Source organism: Squalius cephalus (genome assembly GCF_949319135.1).
Source record: "Squalius cephalus genome assembly, chromosome: 18".
In the NCBI taxonomy this organism is placed as follows: Eukaryota; Metazoa; Chordata; class Actinopteri; order Cypriniformes; family Leuciscidae; genus Squalius; species Squalius cephalus.
This window is the reverse complement of record NC_137139.1, coordinates 33,427,222-33,448,553: the sequence shown is the minus strand read 5'-3', so window position 1 is coordinate 33,448,553 and position 21,332 is coordinate 33,427,222. Positions and strand designations below refer to the sequence as shown.

Sequence of the window (21,332 nt, the reverse complement as noted above, 5' to 3'; positions counted from 1 at the left end):
TCGCCGCCGCTGGTCCCGTCAAGCTCAGAGCGCGCTGATCCTGACCCAGAGACTGAGCTTCACGTCACTTCTGCCGACCCAGAGACTGAGCTTCACGTCACTTCTGCCGATCCAGAGACTGAGCTTCACGTCACGTCAGCCGATCCAGAGACTGAGCTTCACGTCACGTCCGCCCGTCAAGAGTCTCGTCCCGCTGAGCCTGAATCTGTTCCTCTTCCTCTTTCCACGCCTGTCTTTGGTCAAGATGGCCGACTCCACGCCTGTGTCTTCGGACAAGACGGCCGACTCCACGCCTGTGTCTTCGGACAAGACGGCCGACTCCACGCCTGTGTCTTCGGACAAGATGGCCGACTCCACGCCTGTGTCTTCGGACAAGATGGCCGCCGCTGAGCCAGTGTCTCCGGACAAGATGGCCTCCACCGATCCAGTGTCTGTTCAAGTCACGTCTGCCAAGCCAGTGTCTCCGGACAAGATGGCCGCCGCCATGCCAGTGTCTCCGGACAAGATGGCCGCCGCCGTGCCAGTGTCTCCGGACAAGATGACCGCCGCCGAGCCAGTGTCTCCGGACAAGATGACCGCCGCCGAGCCAGTGTCTCCGGACAAGATGGCCGCCGCCGATCCAGAGTCTGTTCAAGTCACGTATGCCGAGCCAGTGTCTCCGGACAAGATGGCCGCCGCCCAGCCGGTGTCTGTTCCTGTCCCTGTGTCTGTTCCTGTTCCTGAGCCGGTGTCTGTTCCTGTGCCATGGCTGCCTGAAGGGTCGTCTCCTCCCTGGCCGCCTGAAGGGTCATCTCCTCCCTGGCCGCCTGAAGGGTCATCTCCTCCCTGGCCGCCTGAAGGGTCGTCTCCGCCCTGGCCGCCTGAAGGGTCGTCTCCTCCCTGGCCGCCTGCACTGCCTGCTCCGCCCTGGCCGCCTGCACAGCCTGCTCCACCCTGGCCGCCTGCACAGCCTGCTCCGCCCTGGCCGCCTGCACAGCCTGCTCCGCCCTGGCCACCTGCACAGCCTGCTCCGCCCTGGTCGCCTGCACAGCCTGCTCCGCCCTGGCCACCTGCACAGCCTGCTCCGCCCTGGTCGCCTGCACAGCCTGCTCCGCCCTGGTCGCCTGCACAGCCTGCTCCGCCCTGGCCACCTGCACAGCCTGCTCCGCCCTGGCCGCCTGCACAGCCTGCTCCGCCCTGGCCACCTGCACAGCCTGCTCCGCCCTGGTCGCCTGCACAGCCTGCTCCGCCCTGGTCGCCTGCACAGCCTGCTCCGCCCTGGCCTTCCGCCCTGCCGGAGTCTTCAGGTCCTCTTCCGCTGCACGGGCCTGGCCCTCCATCCCGCCCCCGGGTCCGCCTCCGCTCCACCTCCCTCCTGGACAGTTTTAGGAGCGTCTGGAATCCGCTCCTTAAAGGGGGGGGGCTATGTAACGGTCACCAGCTGGAGTGCCCTTGAGAGCCACCAGAGGGCACTCCACATAAGACTATTATCACTCACATACTACATTTCCCATAACTCACTGCCCGGACTCATCATCACTTATCACTGATCACATTCACCTGTACCTCATTCACTGATTGCATTCACCTGTGTCTCATCCTGTTAGTCTTAGTCTATTTATACCATGTTCATTCATTCACTCACCGCGAAGTCTTGTTAAGTGTTACACTGCATTTCTGAGCGTTTCCCTGGTTTTCTTGTTTCTTGGTTTTTGATATCTTGCCGGGATCCGGCAAGATATCACGGATCCGCGAAAACGACCAAAAACCCTGTATTCTGCTGCCAGGCCATTAGATGGCGATGGAACACTATAGACTAGGGATGGGCAATTTCAGTCCTGGAGGGCCACTGTCCTGCAGGGTTTAGCTCCAACCCTGATAAAACTCACCTGCCGGTAGCTTTCTAATTATCCTAAGACGCTGATTAGCTTGTTCAGGTGTGTTTGAGTAGGGTTGGAGCTAATCTCTGCAGGACAGTGGCCCTCCAGGACTGAAGTTGCCCATCCCTGCTATAGACTGAACATAAGGCAATGCTTAATTTGCATATTTAAATATTTCAGAAATGTTTTAATGTAAACAGAAAAAAAAAACAATACATTGACACTAGAAACCTTTTATAATGATAGCATTTTTATAACCGTTTTGGTCACATTTGGTCAAAAAAAAAAAAAAGAATAATTAGCTATTATTTTTAATAATAATAGTGAGTGCGCACGCGCGGCTGGGGCTCTCTCTAAAGTTTACATCGTATGTTTCTCCGGAATCAGCCAGCGTGAAGGACGTCTATATTCTGATTGGTTGCTGGCGTTTGCCACTGTTTGCCGCTGAACCGCGTCATAGCTCATTACCATAAAGTTGAGCTACTTTCAACTTTCTGATTGACGCTCAAAACGCTCAGAACGCGACGCCGATGGATTTGACGCTCCTTGCAGCTGAGAGAAGCCAGCTTCCATTGAAAATGAATGACATTCCGGTAACTTTGGAAGCTCAAGTCGGCGGCAGTGTGTGAACGTACAGTAACGGTTTGAGGGGAGTGGTTAAGCGTTTTCAACCCAGGCCATCAAACTGACGTTATCAGAGAAGGAACGCCATTCCAGACCGGAAGTAACTTTTCAGATTTTGATTAAAGATTACCACGGCAAACAAATTTTTTCTGTGTATTAACTTGCACGGATTAATTGTTCACCACAAGACTAGTATGCACTAACAAAATAAATAGGGTCAATTTTGATTTCAGGTGGACTTTAAACATGGGAAAAAACCTTCTTGAGGTGCTTTTCTCTGCATACCTTATGTCACTTTTACACGTGCCTCAGCTACACTTTTATTTTACATACTTTTGAATTATGTCTGTATAAAGCATTTTAAAATGACCCCAAGATGCAGGACCTTTATTATACAATTCTTAGACAAAATGGCGGATGCCAACAGTTTCCAAGGTAGGATTGGTTAAAAAAAATGTTTTCGGTGTAGCTTAGCAAATGTGTATTTGCATGCATGTATTTTGTCTAGTCAGAATGTTAATTCCAGATAGGGTTGCCAACCGTTCCGTATAATACGGAATCGTCCCGTATTTGACACATAAAAGTCTTGTTCCGTATTGAACTGATACGGAACGCACTTTGTTTTGTATTTTTGAGAATCAATTCAATGCAAATCCATGACAGACACATAGCTTCTAATATATGTCAGACTATGAACGAAGACATTTGTAGGCTATGATAAGAAAAAAAAAAAACCCGACGGTGCGGTAGATACTAATTTCTCCCCGTTTGTCTATGATCAGCGTATAGCGTTTTTAACATCTTGGAACATCATCAGAGAATGCCCTTTTAATTGGTCGTTTCAGTCATTGTGAGTCACGTATCATAGCAACGATGACGACAAGTGACAACAGCGGGAAATGTAAAAATGACTACCTCCAAGAAGCCGGCGAAAAATTTAATTTCTTTATTAGCTGTTTTTTTTTAATGTATTATTGTTTTGCACTGGAAAGAAAGTTAACTATAATGGAAGTATAATTATATAAAGATATTTGCGCTACACTTCCTTAAAATGTTGTCTAATTAAATAAAAAATATTATTTTTTGCACTGGAAAGAACATTCTAGAAGTCTAATTCTATTGAATAAGTTCACACAAGGCTACAGAAAACTTTTGTGTTTATTTTTCTTCAAATGCAGTCTAAAGCCGATGAGTTTTGAATGTTATAAGTTGTATTTGTTTAAGTTAAAAATAAAACGTATTATAAACTAAACAAATCCATGAATCATTGTTGGCAAAATGATCATGATAGCCTTTATATGTCACATCTATGTGGTTCAGTCTTGTATATTGATTAGGCCTATATTCTATAAATATTGTATTATAATATGCTATAATGTATGAAATATATTTATCTAAATGTATCCATTAGTTTTCACAATATTCACCCCCCCCCCCCCCCCCTTTACTGAGAATTTGGGTACCGCCGTCTGAGACGCCAGAGGTGGAACAGAATTTTGATTCAACAAAAGATTCTCCGCCCTCTGGGAAAAGAGCAGCTGTGTTCAACTCTGGGTCGCCCTTCTCAGGGGTGGGCTCGACGTCACAGTAGGGCTGTCTGTGGCAGAGTTTTTTTTTGTTTATTTGTTTTTTATCCACAGGGAACTGACACCCTTGGCGACGAACAGACTGAGGAGCAGCCCACGAGTGACTCTGATAGCACATCAGGGCAAGTTCTTGGTTACCTCAGCCTGCTTCTGAACTGTGGAGAATGGCTGGGCACAGTCCTCAACAGTGTCTCTGAAAAGGACATCTTGTGTGATGGGAATATCGAGAAAGCAAATGTTGGCCAAGTGCCAACACTGTGACTTCAATTACAGTCAGTCACCAACCCCGACTCAGAACTACCCTCGAGCATTATGAGTGTTTTGGCCTTCACAGGCTTGCAGGGTGGACGTCACATGCAGGGAAGAGGTGGTCTATAGGAGCACTGAAGCCTTACCATTGAGGGTAGTGAGAGAAGAAACACTTTTTCTGCAGATTTAGGCATGTTTGGCTTGCCATATTGGTGCCAATAGTTTACACTTGAAGATGATTGGTCTCCCTGGTGTAATCCCAATTTCACCGTTCTAACCCGACATGACGTCGAGAGTGACCGACTGAAAAGGAACACAGAAGATTTCACTGTGAAACATGTTTAGTGTGTTGTTTCTATCAAGCTGCAGGGTGGCCAAGGCAGACCAGACAGTGCAGGTGGCCAGGGCAGAGAGGACCCTTCAGGCGGCCAGGGCGGAGACGAAAGTTCAGGGGACCCACTGCCCCCTCCCAAAATTTTCTTGAGGGCAGCTATGGGGTTATGCTCAGGAACAGACACCGGCTCAGGAAAAGGAACAGACACCGGCTCGGTAGCGGCCATCTTGTCCGGAGACACTGGCTCGGCGCCGGCCATCTTGTCCGTCCAGAGACACTGGCTCGGTAGACGTGACGTGAACAGTCTCTGGATCGGCAGACGTGACGTGAACAGACTCTGGATCGGCAGACGTGACGTGAACAGACTCTGGATCGGCAGACGTGACGTGAACAGTCTCTGGATCGGCAGACGTGACGTGAACAGTCTCTGGATCGGCAGACGTGACGTGAACAGTCTCTGGATCGGCAGACGTGACGTGAACAGTCTCTGGATCGGCAGACGTGACGTGAACAGACTCTGGATCGGCAGACGTGACGTGAACAGTCTCTGGATCGGCAGACGTGACGTGAACAGTCTCTGGATCGGCAGACGTGACGTGAACAGTCTCTGGATCGGCAGACGTGACGTGAACAGTCTCTGGATCGGCAGACGTGACTTGAACAGTCTCTGGATCGGCAGACGTGACGTGAACAGTCTCTGGATCGGCAGACGTGACGTGAACAGACTCTGGATCGGCAGACGTGACGTGAACAGTCTCTGGATCGGCAGACGTGACGTGAACAGTCTCTGGATCGGCAGACGTGACGTGAACAGTCTCTGGATCGGCAGACGTGACGTGAACAGTCTCTGGATCGGCAGACGTGACTTGAACAGTCTCTGGATCGGCAGACGTGACTTGAACAGTCTCTGGATCGGCAGACGTGACTTGAACAGTCTCTGGATCGGCAGACGTGACGTGAACAGTCTCTGGATCGGCAGACGTGACGTGAACAGACTCTGGATCGGCAGACGTGACGTGAACAGACTCTGGATCGGCAGACGTGACGTGAACAGTCTCTGGATCGGCAGACGTGACTTCAACAGTCTCTGGATCGGCAGACGTGACTTGAACAGTCTCTGGGTCGGCAGACGTGACGTGAACAGTCTCTGGGTCGGCAGACGTGACTTGAACAGTCTCTGGATCGGCAGGCGTGACGTGAACAGTCTCTGGATCGGCAGACGTGACTTGAACAGTCTCTGGATCGGCAGACGTGACTTGAACAGTCTCTGGATCGGCAGACGTGACGTGAACAGTCTCTGGATCGGCAGACGTGACGTGAACAGACTCTGGATCGGCAGACGTGACGTGAACAGACTCTGGATCGGCAGACGTGACGTGAACAGACTCTGGATCGGCAGACGTGACGTGAACAGTCTCTGGATCGGCAGACGTGACTTCAACAGTCTCTGGATCGGCAGACGTGACTTGAACAGTCTCTGGGTCGGCAGACGTGACGTGAACAGTCTCTGGATCGGCAGACGTGACGTGAACAGACTCTGGATCGGCAGACGTGACGTGAACAGTCTCTGGATCGGCAGACGTGACGTGAACAGTCTCTGGATCGGCAGACGTGACGTGAACAGTCTCTGGATCGGCAGACGTGACGTGAACAGTCTCTGGATCGGCAGACGTGACGTGAACAGACTCTGGATCGGCAGACGTGACGTGAACAGTCTCTGGATCGGCAGACGTGACGTGAACAGTCTCTGGATCGGCAGACGTGACGTGAACAGTCTCTGGATCGGCAGACGTGACGTGAACAGTCTCTGGATCGGCAGACGTGACTTGAACAGTCTCTGGATCGGCAGACGTGACTTGAACAGTCTCTGGATCGGCAGACGTGACTTGAACAGTCTCTGGATCGGCAGACGTGACGTGAACAGTCTCTGGATCGGCAGACGTGACGTGAACAGACTCTGGATCGGCAGACGTGACGTGAACAGACTCTGGATCGGCAGACGTGACGTGAACAGTCTCTGGATCGGCAGACGTGACTTCAACAGTCTCTGGATCGGCAGACGTGACTTGAACAGTCTCTGGGTCGGCAGACGTGACGTGAACAGTCTCTGGGTCGGCAGACGTGACTTGAACAGTCTCTGGATCGGCAGGCGTGACGTGAACAGTCTCTGGATCGGCAGACGTGACTTGAACAGTCTCTGGATCGGCAGACGTGACTTGAACAGTCTCTGGATCGGCAGACGTGACGTGAACAGTCTCTGGATCGGCAGACGTGACGTGAACAGACTCTGGATCGGCAGACGTGACGTGAACAGACTCTGGATCGGCAGACGTGACGTGAACAGTCTCTGGATCGGCAGACGTGACTTCAACAGTCTCTGGATCGGCAGACGTGACGTGAACAGTCTCTGGGTCGGCAGGCGTGACTTGAACAGACTCCGGATCGGCAGGCGTGACTAGAAGCTCAGGTTCAGGAACAGAAAGAAGCGCAGAGGCGGCCATCTCTGCTGAGGGCTCAAGTTCAGGCGTGGCAGCGGCCATCTTTGCCGGAAACGATCTCTCAGGCATCTTGGCCGAAGCCAAACTCTCAGGCGACGTGGCGGCGGCCATCCTGGGAACCAGAATTAGGTGTGGCCGCCTTCTTGGCTAGAGAGTCCCCAAAGCTAGTGATGTGACATTTGAACCGAGGCGTCGGAGCTTGTGTTGAGAAAAAATGGGCGTGCCAGATGAAGCCGCGATTCGAGGCTTGTGTTGTTAACATGAAAATCACGTGACTAATGACAAACGAGGCCTCGGCTTGTGTGGATACGTCATCGGTTCGGTCTGAGTGTCGCTTCTGGAAAAAGGGGGTTCGAAACTCGTGCCTCCTTGTGGGTGTTGCAGGATTTGTAGAAGCAGTTGTAGTGTCCGAGAGTCAGAGAGTTAGAAACTATCATTGTCATTATCGTTATTGTGTCATATATGTGTTAGTGTAACAGGTCGAATATGTATTTCCACTTGCTACAGTTATTTTCATGTATGGCCCCTTTAATTGCACTCTCCGCCCAGATCTGGTAGAATTATGAACTGGTTCCGGTAGAGTCATTTAGACTCGCGCCAGTCGAGAGTAAGAATGGCCGCGGTGAGTGAGTGCTCCGTGTATTAAATATATTTGAGTAATTATATAACCATTTTAGGGGATAATACTGAGTTATACGTGTGTTTAGAAGTATGTTGTATGATTTGGGTTTGTGTCACTGTTATATGTATTGTAATATCAAGTTTAATGTTCACTTCCAATAGAATGCACGAGGGTGATTGCTGAAACTGATCACCGCTGTTGTATATTCACTGTCAACAGGTACAGACCAGTTTCAAATATGTTATTAATTGCTGTTTATTATGTAGTAGTTTATGTAAAAGAGTCATTTAGACTCGCGCCAGTCGAGAGTAAGAATGGCCGCGAATGCACGAGGGTGATTGCTGAAACTGATCACCGCTGTTGTATATTCACTGTCAACAGAATAAACATCTTAAAGTGCGATTTGGTGTCCATCTGATCTCAACACAACACAACGCAGAGACGACACTGTTACATTAGGGCTGTATATTATTACATTATTAGGTTAGAATAGTTATAGTATATTGTTATTATTAATTATAGTAGCTATATTATAGTCTTGTTATATTAATTAGATAAGATTATTTGGATTGCTCTGGATTTTTGGATCTGGACTGGACTGCTTTTTTATTTGGATTGCCCTTTTGGATTTGTTTGCTTTTTGTGACCTCTTCCTTTTTCCTGGTAATGGACCAGCAAGAAAGAGGAAATCCTCCCCTGTCTGGGCTCAACAGAAGCATCAGTGTCCTCATTTATACCAGCTGGCACTGGCATTTTTATGTTCCCCTGCATCCTCTGTTCCTTGTGAAAGGATCTTTTCCAAGACTAGAGAGATTTTGTCAGAGAAGAGGAATCGTCTAAACCCCAACAACACTTGAAATAATTCTGTTTCTCAATAAAAATATATTGTAATCCTTCCTTCCAGACTATTCTGTTGCAGTTTACTATTACTATTACTATTACACTCCCTCCAACATAAGCACTGCACTCAACACAGTGTCATTTTTGTTGTTCATATTGTCACTATCCAAACAATTTATGAATAATTAATTAACTGTGTGTGTGAGACTCTGCACAAGTAAATTCAGACAGAGAGAGATACATATTTTATATTATAAACAGGTAATTGACAAATGTCTGCTCATGTCTTTTTATTATTGCAAATGAAATGTTACAGACATTAACAGTGAGTAGAAAATAAATAAATATTTTTTTTGGGGGGGGGCTTCATTTCCCCATCCCTAATGCAGGCTGAATCAAAGGAGGAAGCAGGATCCATGTGCTACAGCTTTATTAGATAAACTCAAAACTAGACAGACATACTTAGACTAGGGAACATGACTCAGAAACAGAACAAACAATATTACAAAGTCAAGAACCCACAAACACTGAAACAAGACACTGGATTTAAATACAGAGACTATAAAAAGCTAAACAAGATAACAAGGGGGCGTGGCTAATCAGAAACACCTGGGGAGCCTAATAGAGTGCCGAAGTTATGACGTCACTTTGTAGGACAACCCGGAAGTGATCGAAAAGCTATGCATTTTCCCCATAGACTTTTGGAAAATCGCAAAAAATAAGATCTGTGTTCAACAAAGATTTGTGACCTTTACACGTTTTGTCTATCAAGATAATTTTTACAAGTTAATCCAAAATGTATACATTTTGAAGCCTAAATAAAGCCGTCAGATATAAAATGCTAACGGTAGGCTATAAACGGACTACACTGAAAAAAATAATTCGTTGGATTTACTCAATTGAATAGTGGACAATAGCCGCGTTTCCACTGTCGGGCCAGTGCGAGCCAGGGCTTCACTAAAACACGCCCGTAACACGCCTCTCTGGAACAACGTCACACTAACCCAGCATTTCACCAACAAATGGAAGTTTTATCAGAAAACTAATCAGAAATCACTGGAAACAGCGTTGAAAACAAACATGATAAAAGCGGCCGTTTGCTGGCATTTTTGTTGTTTACTTGAATATTTAAAACCCAAGCATCGATGTTTTACCACAGGTTTACAATAAAAAGTGATACATTGATCATAATGAATTAATTTATGTCAAAATTGCACATTAGTCACTCAGAAATAAATTACCGTTAGGTCTATTTCACAAAAGAAAGAGGACACACTTACTTCTTCAGTCGCGTCTGTTTTTTCTGTTTATCTGGTAGTTACAGGACATAATACATCACATTTAGAAAGAATGATAATTTCTACAAATATATGCCACCAAAAATACGACCTGAGGAGCGTTAGCACTCTCTCGACTCCCATTCAGATATTTTCAGTCAGAGAAACAGAGGAAGCTCCCGAAAAAAAAGTTGCTTTATTTTATGATAGTCCGGTATAAAGAAACGAGACGTAGGCTCTGACAGATAAAATAAAAACATGACTGTGATAGCCTTTATGATTGGTCTGATTTCTTCAAGCGTTCACGATGTTTTTTACTATGCGTATCTTCAAGCGTTTACTATGTTTACTATGGTAATGATTAGCGCGCATAGTCTTTTGCACCACAAACAGAAGGCATTCAAACATGAACGCGAGTTAAATTATTTTAAAAGTCTTTAATGCTGACAGAATCATCCGGCGCTGCCGTCTCCCGACTCAGGTGAACTCCGCCTCTGTTCGTAACCACTCCTCTAGCCCGAGCTGGCCCGCTTTGGCCCAAGGTATTCGACGGGCCAGAAATCCTGGCCGTTGGCCCCGAGTAAGCCCCGATCAAGCCCCGGAAGTGACAGTGGAAACGTGACTGGCCCTGGCACGCACTATCACGGCCCGGCCCTGGCCCGACAGTGGAAACGCGGCTATTGGTTGCACACAAATTGTTTGCTTTGGTAGCCACTTACACAATTGTGTTCCATCAACACAAACTATTCATGTTCAATCAACAATGTAAATTATACTAAATATAAATTGATAAATCTTTTCAGTGCATGAACCAATCTTAAATGCTAAGTTTACACACTCTTTCAGCCAAAGCATGTACTATTAGTGTTGCTGAATCAGTCCACAACCTAACCAAATGCTCCACTCTTCTCCACAATGGTAACCCTCTGTAATTTAAATAGTTCTAATAATTTGACTGTAATTGAACATTAAACACAATTACACATTATCAAGTCTTCCCCTTTTCTTATTTTCTCAAAAACACATAAAATAACATTTAATTTCAACATTTATTCTCTCTTAATTCAGCCATATGCAAAGCATGCTGGGAACTAACAAGCACCGCCCAGTTTCAGGTAATGCAACACAAATCATTCATGTAATCCAACACAAATGGATTAAGTAAACTTAAATTTTACCTATATTTAAGCAGATTGAACACAATCAAATTAAGTTTGGACAAAATGTATAGCAATTGTGTTGCTTAAGCTCATTTTAATCAAGCAATTTGAACAAGCAGAAATTTTTTTTTTTTCAGTGTACAGCACACCATGGTCGCGGATCAATGTCATCATCAAGCTTCCTCAAACTTTATTTTAAAAACTCGCTCGCTCATTATGATCTGCGCTGTGTATGAACACTTATCCACTTTTTCATGAGAAATATTGCCCATTTGTTTTTTCCAAAAATGTTAGAAACTAATTTTGTTTATGCGTGCCTCTCTGAGATTTTTTTTATCTTTTGTTAAAGGTGGGGTATGTGATTTCCAAAACGGCCGGCAGATTTTGAAAATGCACAACTCAAATGGTCCTACCTTCTTTCCTTTGACTCCACCCATTTGAAGAACATGGACATGGATCAGGGGAGGGGGGGATGGTACGACCGTTTGATTGACGCACTTACTGTCCAATGGTTCTAGGTGGTCTTGGAAATGATTGGCTGGAGTTTTTCGAGTCCTGCCCGTTCCACAGATGATTAAATTGCTTAATTTTCATTTCAGTGCTTCTAACTCAGTGGCTGTAAGTGGGTTAGGAATAGGATTTCAAGTGATTTTGAAAAAATGGCCAAAAAAGAGAATCACATACCCCACCTTTAATGTTTTATTTATTCGTTTATTATTTTGTTAGTTTATATAAACCTTAATAATATTTTCTTTGTGATTAAGATTATTAATATGCCTGATCATTGTGCCCCAAATAAACTTTAAAGCTACACTGTGTGATTTTTACCCCCATCTAGCGGTGAAATTGTATATGACTACCCAGTGAAAATTAGTTTCTGTTCCTCTCAATTCCGAGGGCGTTTTAACTCCTACGGTGGCCGTATTATTCCAAGATTAACATGGCTTCCAGTTATCACTTCGTCCATGACAATAATAAACAATACGTCTAAAATGAATAAAACTACAGGACAGATGTCAGGAGGTAAACGTCACCCTTGGAATCGGCTATCCCAGCATAATCAGATTAGGCTAACGTTACAATGTGTACAAAGTAAAAGCAATTAAAAATAACTAAAATTTACAGTGTCCTTTTTTTATATAGCTTAAAAAATTGCACCTTTAAAACTATTCATCACCTGTGATCCATCGCAGCACAGATTTATGTTACAAGGTAAACAATACTTTTTCACTATGACGCGAGGATGAAGTTATACTAGAGGTCGTTCTGGCGTTATGCACAACCATGCTATGGTTAGACAAGCAACTATAAAACTTCGAATTTACACAAATGAATTACAACAGGCTGAATTACCTGTCTAGAAGAAAGCAGGCAACCTCGGCGTCCGTTTTAAAATATTTTCTCCTCATGAGCTCTTTCCATCTGGGAAAAGTTACTCCAATATTGACTATGGTCTTGCTGATTTGTCTGTCGCGTTGACGTTTTATTTCTCTCTTTCAAATGTGAGTACGCACACACACACACACACACACCACACTATCTTTCAAATCTGCCGGCACTCGCGAGCTCGCGAGTAATAAAAACTTAAGAGAATACTTTATTACTTGAAAGAAGTAAATATACATTAATGAGCACATCTATTTTTGAAAGAACTAAGTGTTTTTTGCTAAGAATCAACTAAAAAAGTTACACAGTGTAGCTTTAAAGATTATCTTTCACTGTATTATGTTTTATTGTATGTTTGCATACCATTTGCTAATTCGCCAGAAAAAAAACGCGCTTTTACCATCTCAGAAGCACTAACGTTAGCTATGGCCGTATCAATTTCCAATCTTATGTCCTTTTTCTTAGACGATAGAAAAACCATAGATCGAGGAGAGAACCACTATAAATCTGGACATGAACAGTGCAGCTTAGATGCTGGTTTACTTGCCGGTATTTTAAGGGCCAGCATGAGGGACAAGGTTTATCGAGTCTCGGTAAGTAAAACTAGGGAGAGATAGAGGAGTTATAGTAGTGTTCTATGTATTTAAGATAACTATACAAATAATCTCTGAACAAGCATAATACAGTTAAATTCCAAACATTTAATATAATAGTTGTATATAATTATATATGTTGAATTTAAAGAAAATTGTCCAATAGCATCAACAAATGCTTATTATAATATATTATAATTAAACCATATATGTTCCCTAAATAAACCATACTCATTTTGTTAACATTTTCTATATATTTTTACCTGGTAATCCACAAGCCCCAATGTGAGAGCCAGTGTAGTAAATTTTATCTCACATTCACATTACTGTGAGCTGACTGGAGAGTAGTTACAATAGTATACAAGCAGTATACAATAGTTTAACATTTCATTTTTGGTATTTGTCAGATAGGCGACTTACAGTGCATTCAGGCTATACATATCAGCGTGTTCTCTGGGAATTGAACTTGCAACCTTTTGCACAGTTAACAAAATGCTCTAATCACTGAGCCACAGAAACCTTACAGCAAGAGTTGTACTAAACATCTTTATTTTCATAAAATAAGTAAACTGAAAACAAGCTATATACTAATTGCAAAAACTGATAATTCACATGACAGGTCTCTACAGGGAAAGATGGCATTGTTGCTACACAATGTGAATGCCCACGTGGACAGGGGCGTAGCACAAGATCCCGGGCCCTATGCATAGGCAGTCCTGATGGGCCCCCATGTTCCTCAAAAAAATAAATAATAATAATAATAATAATATGGCCTCTGCACACATGAATCTGTAGACCTAGATATTTATAACGTAATAACTATTAACTGTAATGCTTAGAGTAGCCTGATAATTTGTCATGTGTGCACACACATTTCAAACCTCCTTTCAACATTCTCTAGCCTACTTTACTGTGGTTACTAAGTTTAAGCTAAATGATATTACACAATTTTTTTTGTAGCCTATATAACACCCAACGTAGGCTATATAATTGCTAATTATTGCTAATTTTAGATATTATTAATTTCAAATTAAACAGGTTTCAATGTAGGCTATTATAATGGTGTGTTGTATGCAAACAGCATTGTTAGTGTACAGTTTATTTATTTAGCCTTTACCTCAGATTACATGTATAACCAAATGATCATCTGACTGTGTATGTTAGCTCTCTCAGTTCATTTTTAGCACTAATGATCGTGGAGATATTCGCTATTTCGTGTTCTAGTTTGTGCTCACCTTTCTTTGAAAATAAGTCAGTTACCAATTGTTTCCCCTCATTTTGTTTTCTTTCCTTCTAATGTCGTTTCATTTTGGGGGGCCTGATTTGGCTTGCTTTGAGAAAGACATTTCTACAGCAGAAGTTTGCGCTCCACCAGATGCTCAACTAACTTAAACAAAATGCGTGCAGATGGACTAAACCATTTAGCGCATTAGCGCCAAGGGGTGGGACCAGTCAGTCAATAAACCAAGTTATTCAGCCAATACACCAACTTTACATTTCATCTGACATTCATTATGAAATTTAATTAGGAAATGAAAATATCCAGGTAACATAAAATATATTCCAGACTTTTCAAGGGCCCTCTCTCCTTTTGGGGCCCTGGTAATCAGTACTGGTTTTACCCCCAGTCCGACGCCCCTGCACGTGGACAATACAAATGCAGCCATGCAGCTGCTTTGGCCATCATTGCCAGCCACAATTTCAGCTGCACTTCTTCAGCGGTCACTTGAAACGAGTATGACTGTCCTCTCCGTCGGGTCGCCTTATTTGTGGATCCTCAGGTGGCTGTAAAGGCCAATCTGTGATCCACAGATTCTGCTGAGGGCATTGGAAGGTTGAGGTGAAGTTTCGGCGGAGTTCAGTTTCGTGGTGTGCTGCACCTTCCTGCACTGCTTTTCTCCAGTAGTCCCTGTTAAACGCGAGATTCTCCCAGTCGCCGGACGTGATGTTAAACTTTTTCAGGCTGGTCTTGATATTGACCACTCCACTCACCACATGTCAGTGGAAGAAGCCCAAAGCAGCTAAGAGCACACACTCTGTAGAGGAGCTGCAGGAAAATGACAGCTGCAGATGCGAGAATGGACACTGGGCTTCCGGTCAGCTCGGATAGGATAAATTCAAAATAAGCAATGTTAGTTTTATGGAAGTTACACCTTTACAGATTAAAATTACAAAGGAGGAGGAGGGGGGGGGAGGGGGGAGGGGGGGGGGGAGGGGGGGGGTTCACAAAATAAAATATTTGTATTAAATTAGAATGAGAGTTTTTCAGCATTTACATTAATCTTCTTCATTGATCTGTCCACGTTTATATAGCACATTAAATATAGTTAACATTTACTACTAAAATAACAAAGATTAATATCATTGTTACCTAATGCCTTAACTAATTCTGTTTACAAATACAATCATATTATTATAAGTGGGTAAAAGCCAAGTTCACAAATATCAGGGTGCAGGACCCACCCTTTCTATAATTATATCCAAACAAGTTACAATAAAAGTCAATAAACCAGGTATTATTTTGAATATTTTAATTAAACACATTTCTCGACGTAACGTTAGCCTTTAATAAAACTGCAGCGGATCTAATCTATTAAACATTGGCAAAGTAAATAAGCTTTTAGATATTTTAAGAGAAAGACAAAAGGTATTTTAGCTGTTGATTTGGTTATGAACAATGTTTATTCTTGCTAACCTTTTTAACTCCATCTGACCGTCAAAGTAACATTAGCATGTTAAGCAATATGCACCATTAAAGTTTCGTCGTGGCCACATTCAGGCAGTAAATACGGTGTTCACATGGAAATCATCGTTGTGTGATCTTACCTTACGGCACGAACCCAGAGTCTCCGCTGGGTAACATCGGACGGAAAACGGTAAAACGAGCATCTTTCATTCGACGACTTGTGGTTGCATCTCGGGACAAAACAAAATACCATTGTCGAACTACAGTCTCTCCACAGAAATAAAGAACTGGTAATCGGTTACCTTAATATCACACAATTCTGTGTACAACAATATTTGGAAAAACTACAATTTGAAAAGACTAAATATATAACGTTATGTATATTAACTGAAAGGTAAACTTCTAAGAACGTGAGGCTAGTGAGATATTTCCTGTTTGTCATGCTGACGTCTAAAGTCCCCGCCAAAGGATGTAGTCCCTTTTAGCAACTTGTTAGCAACCACCGTTTTTAAGACACAATAAAGTTTAAAAAATCACAGGCAGGTTATAACTGGTGTGTTTTATGTCATAGATCAAAACGTGAAAATATTTAGAGGCTTTGTTAACTAGAGCCCTGCATTTCAGCCCGAGCCCGACGGGCCCCGACTTTTTTAAGCCCCTAGGGCCGGGCTTCGGGCCAATTTTCACGTCATAGTTCACATGCAGGCTGGGCCTCGGGCCTTTTTTGAGTTATCCTTCTTTTTATATTTTTAGACATTAATAAAAAAATATGAGAAGTTGACGTTGACGATAGAAAAACAAACATAGAAAGACATTTAATAACCTCATAACTTTCATAATCTTATAATTACACTGACATATGATTGACATGACAGTCGGACGCACGCGCGCAGCCGCACACACAAGTGGTTTCCCGTCAGCGCAACCAACGATTCACCTCATGTGCAAATAATGGAGAATATTAAGAGAAAAATCGCGAGTGATAAAAGAGAGGACTGGGTTAAAATCTTCCACTGTGGATGCTATTCTTTTTCTCCACGATGCTCTGCAAGAGACTGTTCTAACTTTTCGTTTGATTGGACTTTATTTTCGTTTAACTGTTGGAAACTGATGTTTTTTGTTATTCGTTCGATTGGGCTTTATTTTCGTTTAACTGTTGGAAACTACTGGAAAAAAGAATGGCCATGTTCTGTGGCGCATTTTTGAGGTATAACCTGCAAGTTTGTTTTTGATTTATTTTTATTTAATTTGTTTAGATTGACTATTGCTCGTTTCGTTTGCGAGCGCTGTTGCGAGCAGCCTGAGCCTGCCTCAGTATTTAAAAAAAATTACTCACTGTGGTTTAATAAATACACATTAAACTAACTGTCTGTGTGATATGCTTGAAGTGTTTAGATTTTATTGTAGCTAAGTAAAGTATTAGCGTTGATTTGAGAGAGGCTAAATTGATCAAACATGTTTTACTCGCTGTTGGCTCGGCTTGCTTGGTCATCATTTTTTTAAATGCTCCAAACATTTGTCTAAATTAGCTTAATAAAGAAATGAAAAGAAAAGAAACATAACTAACAAAACGGACATATTTTAATGGCAGTCTGCCGCTGTGAAAAAAAAAGAAAAAAAAAAACGGGCTCGGGTCGGACTCGGGCTGATAATTCTGATGAGCTGTCGGACACGGGTCGGGCTAGGGCCTGAGCGTCTCGGGCCAGGGCCGGGCTCGGGCTTAGATTTGAGGCCCGTGCAGGGCTATATTGTTAACCACAGACCTTATTTTAGGCGATTTAGCAAAAACCCATTCAAAAAACCCACAGACTTTAGGGCGAGGGAACCGGAAGTGCTAAAATGCTAACTCACTTCCGCGTTTTGGCCTACAAAGTGACGTCATAACTTCGGCACTCTATAGACTACAAAACATGGTACAGGACAGGAAATGACAAAAGTCCACACAAGACGAGAGGAACATAAGACAGGAATCACAAATTACACTTTTAAAATTAATTAAAATGCCCCTCTTCAGTTTGAAACTTTATCCCAAATTATATATTCTCCCAGCTGGGTGGTCTTCAGTTTCTTTCGTTATGCAATTATAACATTGAACAATTACCTGGAAAGCTCTCTTCATTCCACAAACAAATGCTTCTGGCTTGGTCTCTTATTTATAAACACAACTTTTCCCCACATTCATATTTCATATGGAACAATCATAATATTCTCTATAAAAACAAGTCCTTATTTTTTCAAAACTGGCATGATAACAATATTACGTTAGTACGTGATCTTTTTAATGAAGATGGGTGTCTATATAAATATGGCTAATTCCTGCAAAAATTAAATTTTCCTGTCACGCCTAGAGAATTTGCCATTGTTTTCGATGCTATTCCCACAGGTGTTACCACATTGTTTAGAGGTTTGGATAGGACTTTGCATACCACACCACCTATTTTTGATCCCACTCAAACAATGGTGGGCAAGATTTGTCTAGTTCCATATTCTAGCAATAGGTCCATTCGTGCTCTCTTTCAGAAAGATATTGTTACCAAAGCTTATGTAATTACCTATTGGAGCAATTTTGTGGATATTGTGGACTGGAGAAAAGTTTGGTTATTGCCACATAAATACCTTATTGTAAATAAAGTCAGAGAAGTCTCATTTAAATTAATTCATAGATTCTATCCAGTGAAAAGTTACCTAAAAAAGTTTAAACCTGACATTGACATAAAATGCGATTTCTGTAAAGCACAAGATGAAACTACTGTACACTTGTTTTGGGACTGTAACTATACCAAAATGTTTTGGAAGAGCTTTTGCAGGTATATTATTGATTTTGTGTACCCTCATTTTTCTTTATTCTGGAAATATGTTATATTTGGTTTTATTAATACGGAGAAAAACTTTGATAAAGAATTTTACTTTATAAATCTATTACTTCTCCTAGCAAAATTTCATATCCATAAATGTAAATTTTCCAATCATAAGCCATTATTCAAAGATTTTCTCAGCGAATTTCATCAATACCTTCAAACGCTTTCTGTTTCTGATAAGACCAAAGCAAGGAAAACATTGTCTTGTTGTGCTCTCTTCAAAATCCCCCTTTATATTTTGTTGCATTTTCTTATCCTAACATGCTCTAATTGATTGTATCTCCTTTGTTTATTTGCTTTGCTTTTCTTTTCTTGTATTTTTATTGTTGTACATTTTGTCCTTTATTTTTTTTTTCTCCTCTGTTGTATGTTCCGGTTCATGTTTTCATGTTGATAATTTACTATTTGTTGACTTTTATATGTTTATTTCTAATAAAAAATAAATAAATAAATACAAAATTTTCAGAAGGAATATATAAAAAAAAAAAATAAATAAGACAGGAATCACAACAGGAAGTAATCAACTCAGTAATTTTCATGGTGATATCTAAACGTTAACAATTTTAGCCTATTCACATGAGAAAAAGAATGAATAGGCCTATGAATAGGGTATATTTGGGTCTTTTTCAAAACGTTCCCCCTGATGGGTTTCTTCGGGGCTTTTTTTCTTACTCATGACATATTGAGGATACAAAATCAGCTGAGTTTGCTTCTGTTGCAATTTGTCCTAGGTGGAGCCCCATTTTGGCTTAAAATGACTGGACTATATAGCATCGCTGCAAGTGTGTAAAGACTTAAGAGAAAGTGAAGCTAAACATATGAACAGAAGGCTTCAGCAAACAGCATTTCATTTCAGAAACTCTGAAATCAACGACCAGATCTGATATTCACTCACAGGTAAGTGATGGAAATGTAAGAGCTAGTTTAGTATATTCAGCAGATTGTAAAAGTACTGTATGTCTTTTTGTGGCTGTAAATCAAAGTTTGATTATTTGTGGTCATGTCACACTTAAGTGACTTTAGAAACAAGAAGTACTTGAATTGGCGGCAGAATGAACAAATGAAAAATCAGAATGATGACTTCTCTAGTAAAAGTCACATGTCTATTAACCCTCTACAGCACAGCGCTGAAAGTTTTCTTAAGCCCTATGTTCAGTCCTATATGTTTCTATAAAAGATTGCAACCAGTTAAGGCCCTTGCACACTGAGTCCGAAATTATCGCTTGCGTTTTTTCGCTTTCGTGATTCAGTGGCTCTGAATTGTCAAAACACCATTCAAAATGCTTGCTACGGATGCGAAAAACGCAGAAAATCGTACCTGATTCGATTTTTATTTTGACGGGCGAAAGTTTCGGAGGCAGTGTACGAGCGTGATTGACATAACGTGAGGTTGTATCAATTTTTTAACGAGCGAAATTTTCGGACGCGAATTTCGGACTCAGTGTGCAAGGGCCTTTAGAATGGACAAAAAATAATCAAAGAACAGTGTAATAAGGTGTGGGAGTCGAGCAGCATTTGAAAGCAAGATTTCCTTTTCTGACACACAGTCACAGGAGCACATGATGTGAGAAGAAAGTAAGATTATTTGCTTTAGTAATCTTATTTTAAATGACATGAACTGTACATTAAAAAACAGTACCAAAAAAAAAAAAAAAAACATGTGTGTGTGAATGAAGGTCTAGAGAAGGTTATATAAAGTTTTTATTTTATTTTGCATGTTCAAAAATGTAGTTTTTCCTTTTGTTGGCTCAGGGCAATTTTGTGCATTAAAGGAGACATATCATGCTTTTAAATCGTTCCTTTTTACATATAAATCATACATTTGTAGTCTATATAAAGCGGAACTGCAATGCTTGGGTCTGAATTCTTCATTATTATAGCTCCACAGGCCCCTTTTCTACCCCTTTTCTGATGTGCGTCTGAGAGCAACTCGTTTTGGTGCGGTCTCTTTAAATACAAATGAGACACTTCATACCCCGCCCCCTCTCCAGGTGACACTCGGTTCAACTCCACCCCGTTCGGTCATTTTTGTAGTTTGATAGCAGAGATACGATTATCTAGCGGCACAGAAACTTTTTATTCACACGTTATTAACAAAATGTCAACAACGGAAGACTTGTCCAGCCAGCCTTACATGTTCGAGCCAGAGTCGGAGCCGGATAGAGATGAAAATGAAGACGACGAACCTGCAGAACAACGTCTTCATATGGATGTATCGCAATGGTGTGTTACTGTATTTACACATGAAACTTTGGTCTTCCGACCTTTTACCACCGTGTCGATTTATTTTGATTAATATGTGCGAGGGAGAGAGAGCAAGACAGCGTCTAGTTTGGAGACGGTGTCTTGTTTACATTTTCGCCTGGCTCCGAAGAGAGAGAGAGTGCGCGCACGACCGGGTGTCTCTCTCTCTGCTCGTTCTTTCAGTTAAACATGCGCCCTGTCACAAGCGCAGCAGTTCATCTACATTAGACGGTGTAATGAAGCGTGTGGGTTACTACATCCAACAACCGAACATTTTAACTTACCCTCTCGTAACTTCTGCATCCTTTAGCTTGGACTACAAAATTGCAGCGAGAAATAAAAATGGCGGATTGCTCGAAGTGTTGGGCTGGAAGTCAATGTCCTTATTTGGCATTTCCGCTGCAAATACTGTGACGTAATATATATAAACTTTATTACAGGCTCTAGGCCCAACAGCAGGACATACACCATACACACACACACAAAAAAAAAAAAAAAAAAAAAAAAAAAAACAAT

The 21,332-nt window shown here is 42.2% G+C and overlaps 1 protein-coding gene across 1 annotated transcript in view; it reads left to right on the top strand.

Annotated features, from left to right (window-relative positions):
- The first annotated feature begins 19,350 nt into the window (after positions 1-19,350).
- Positions 19,351-21,332, top strand: part of LOC307146304 (E3 ubiquitin-protein ligase TRIM39-like) — a 39,327-nt gene continuing 37,345 nt past the window's right edge. The window contains exon 1 of the mRNA XM_079850202.1: positions 19,351-19,469. The gene's annotated coding sequence lies outside the window, so the exon portion shown is untranslated. The remainder of the gene's footprint in view (positions 19,470-21,332) is intronic.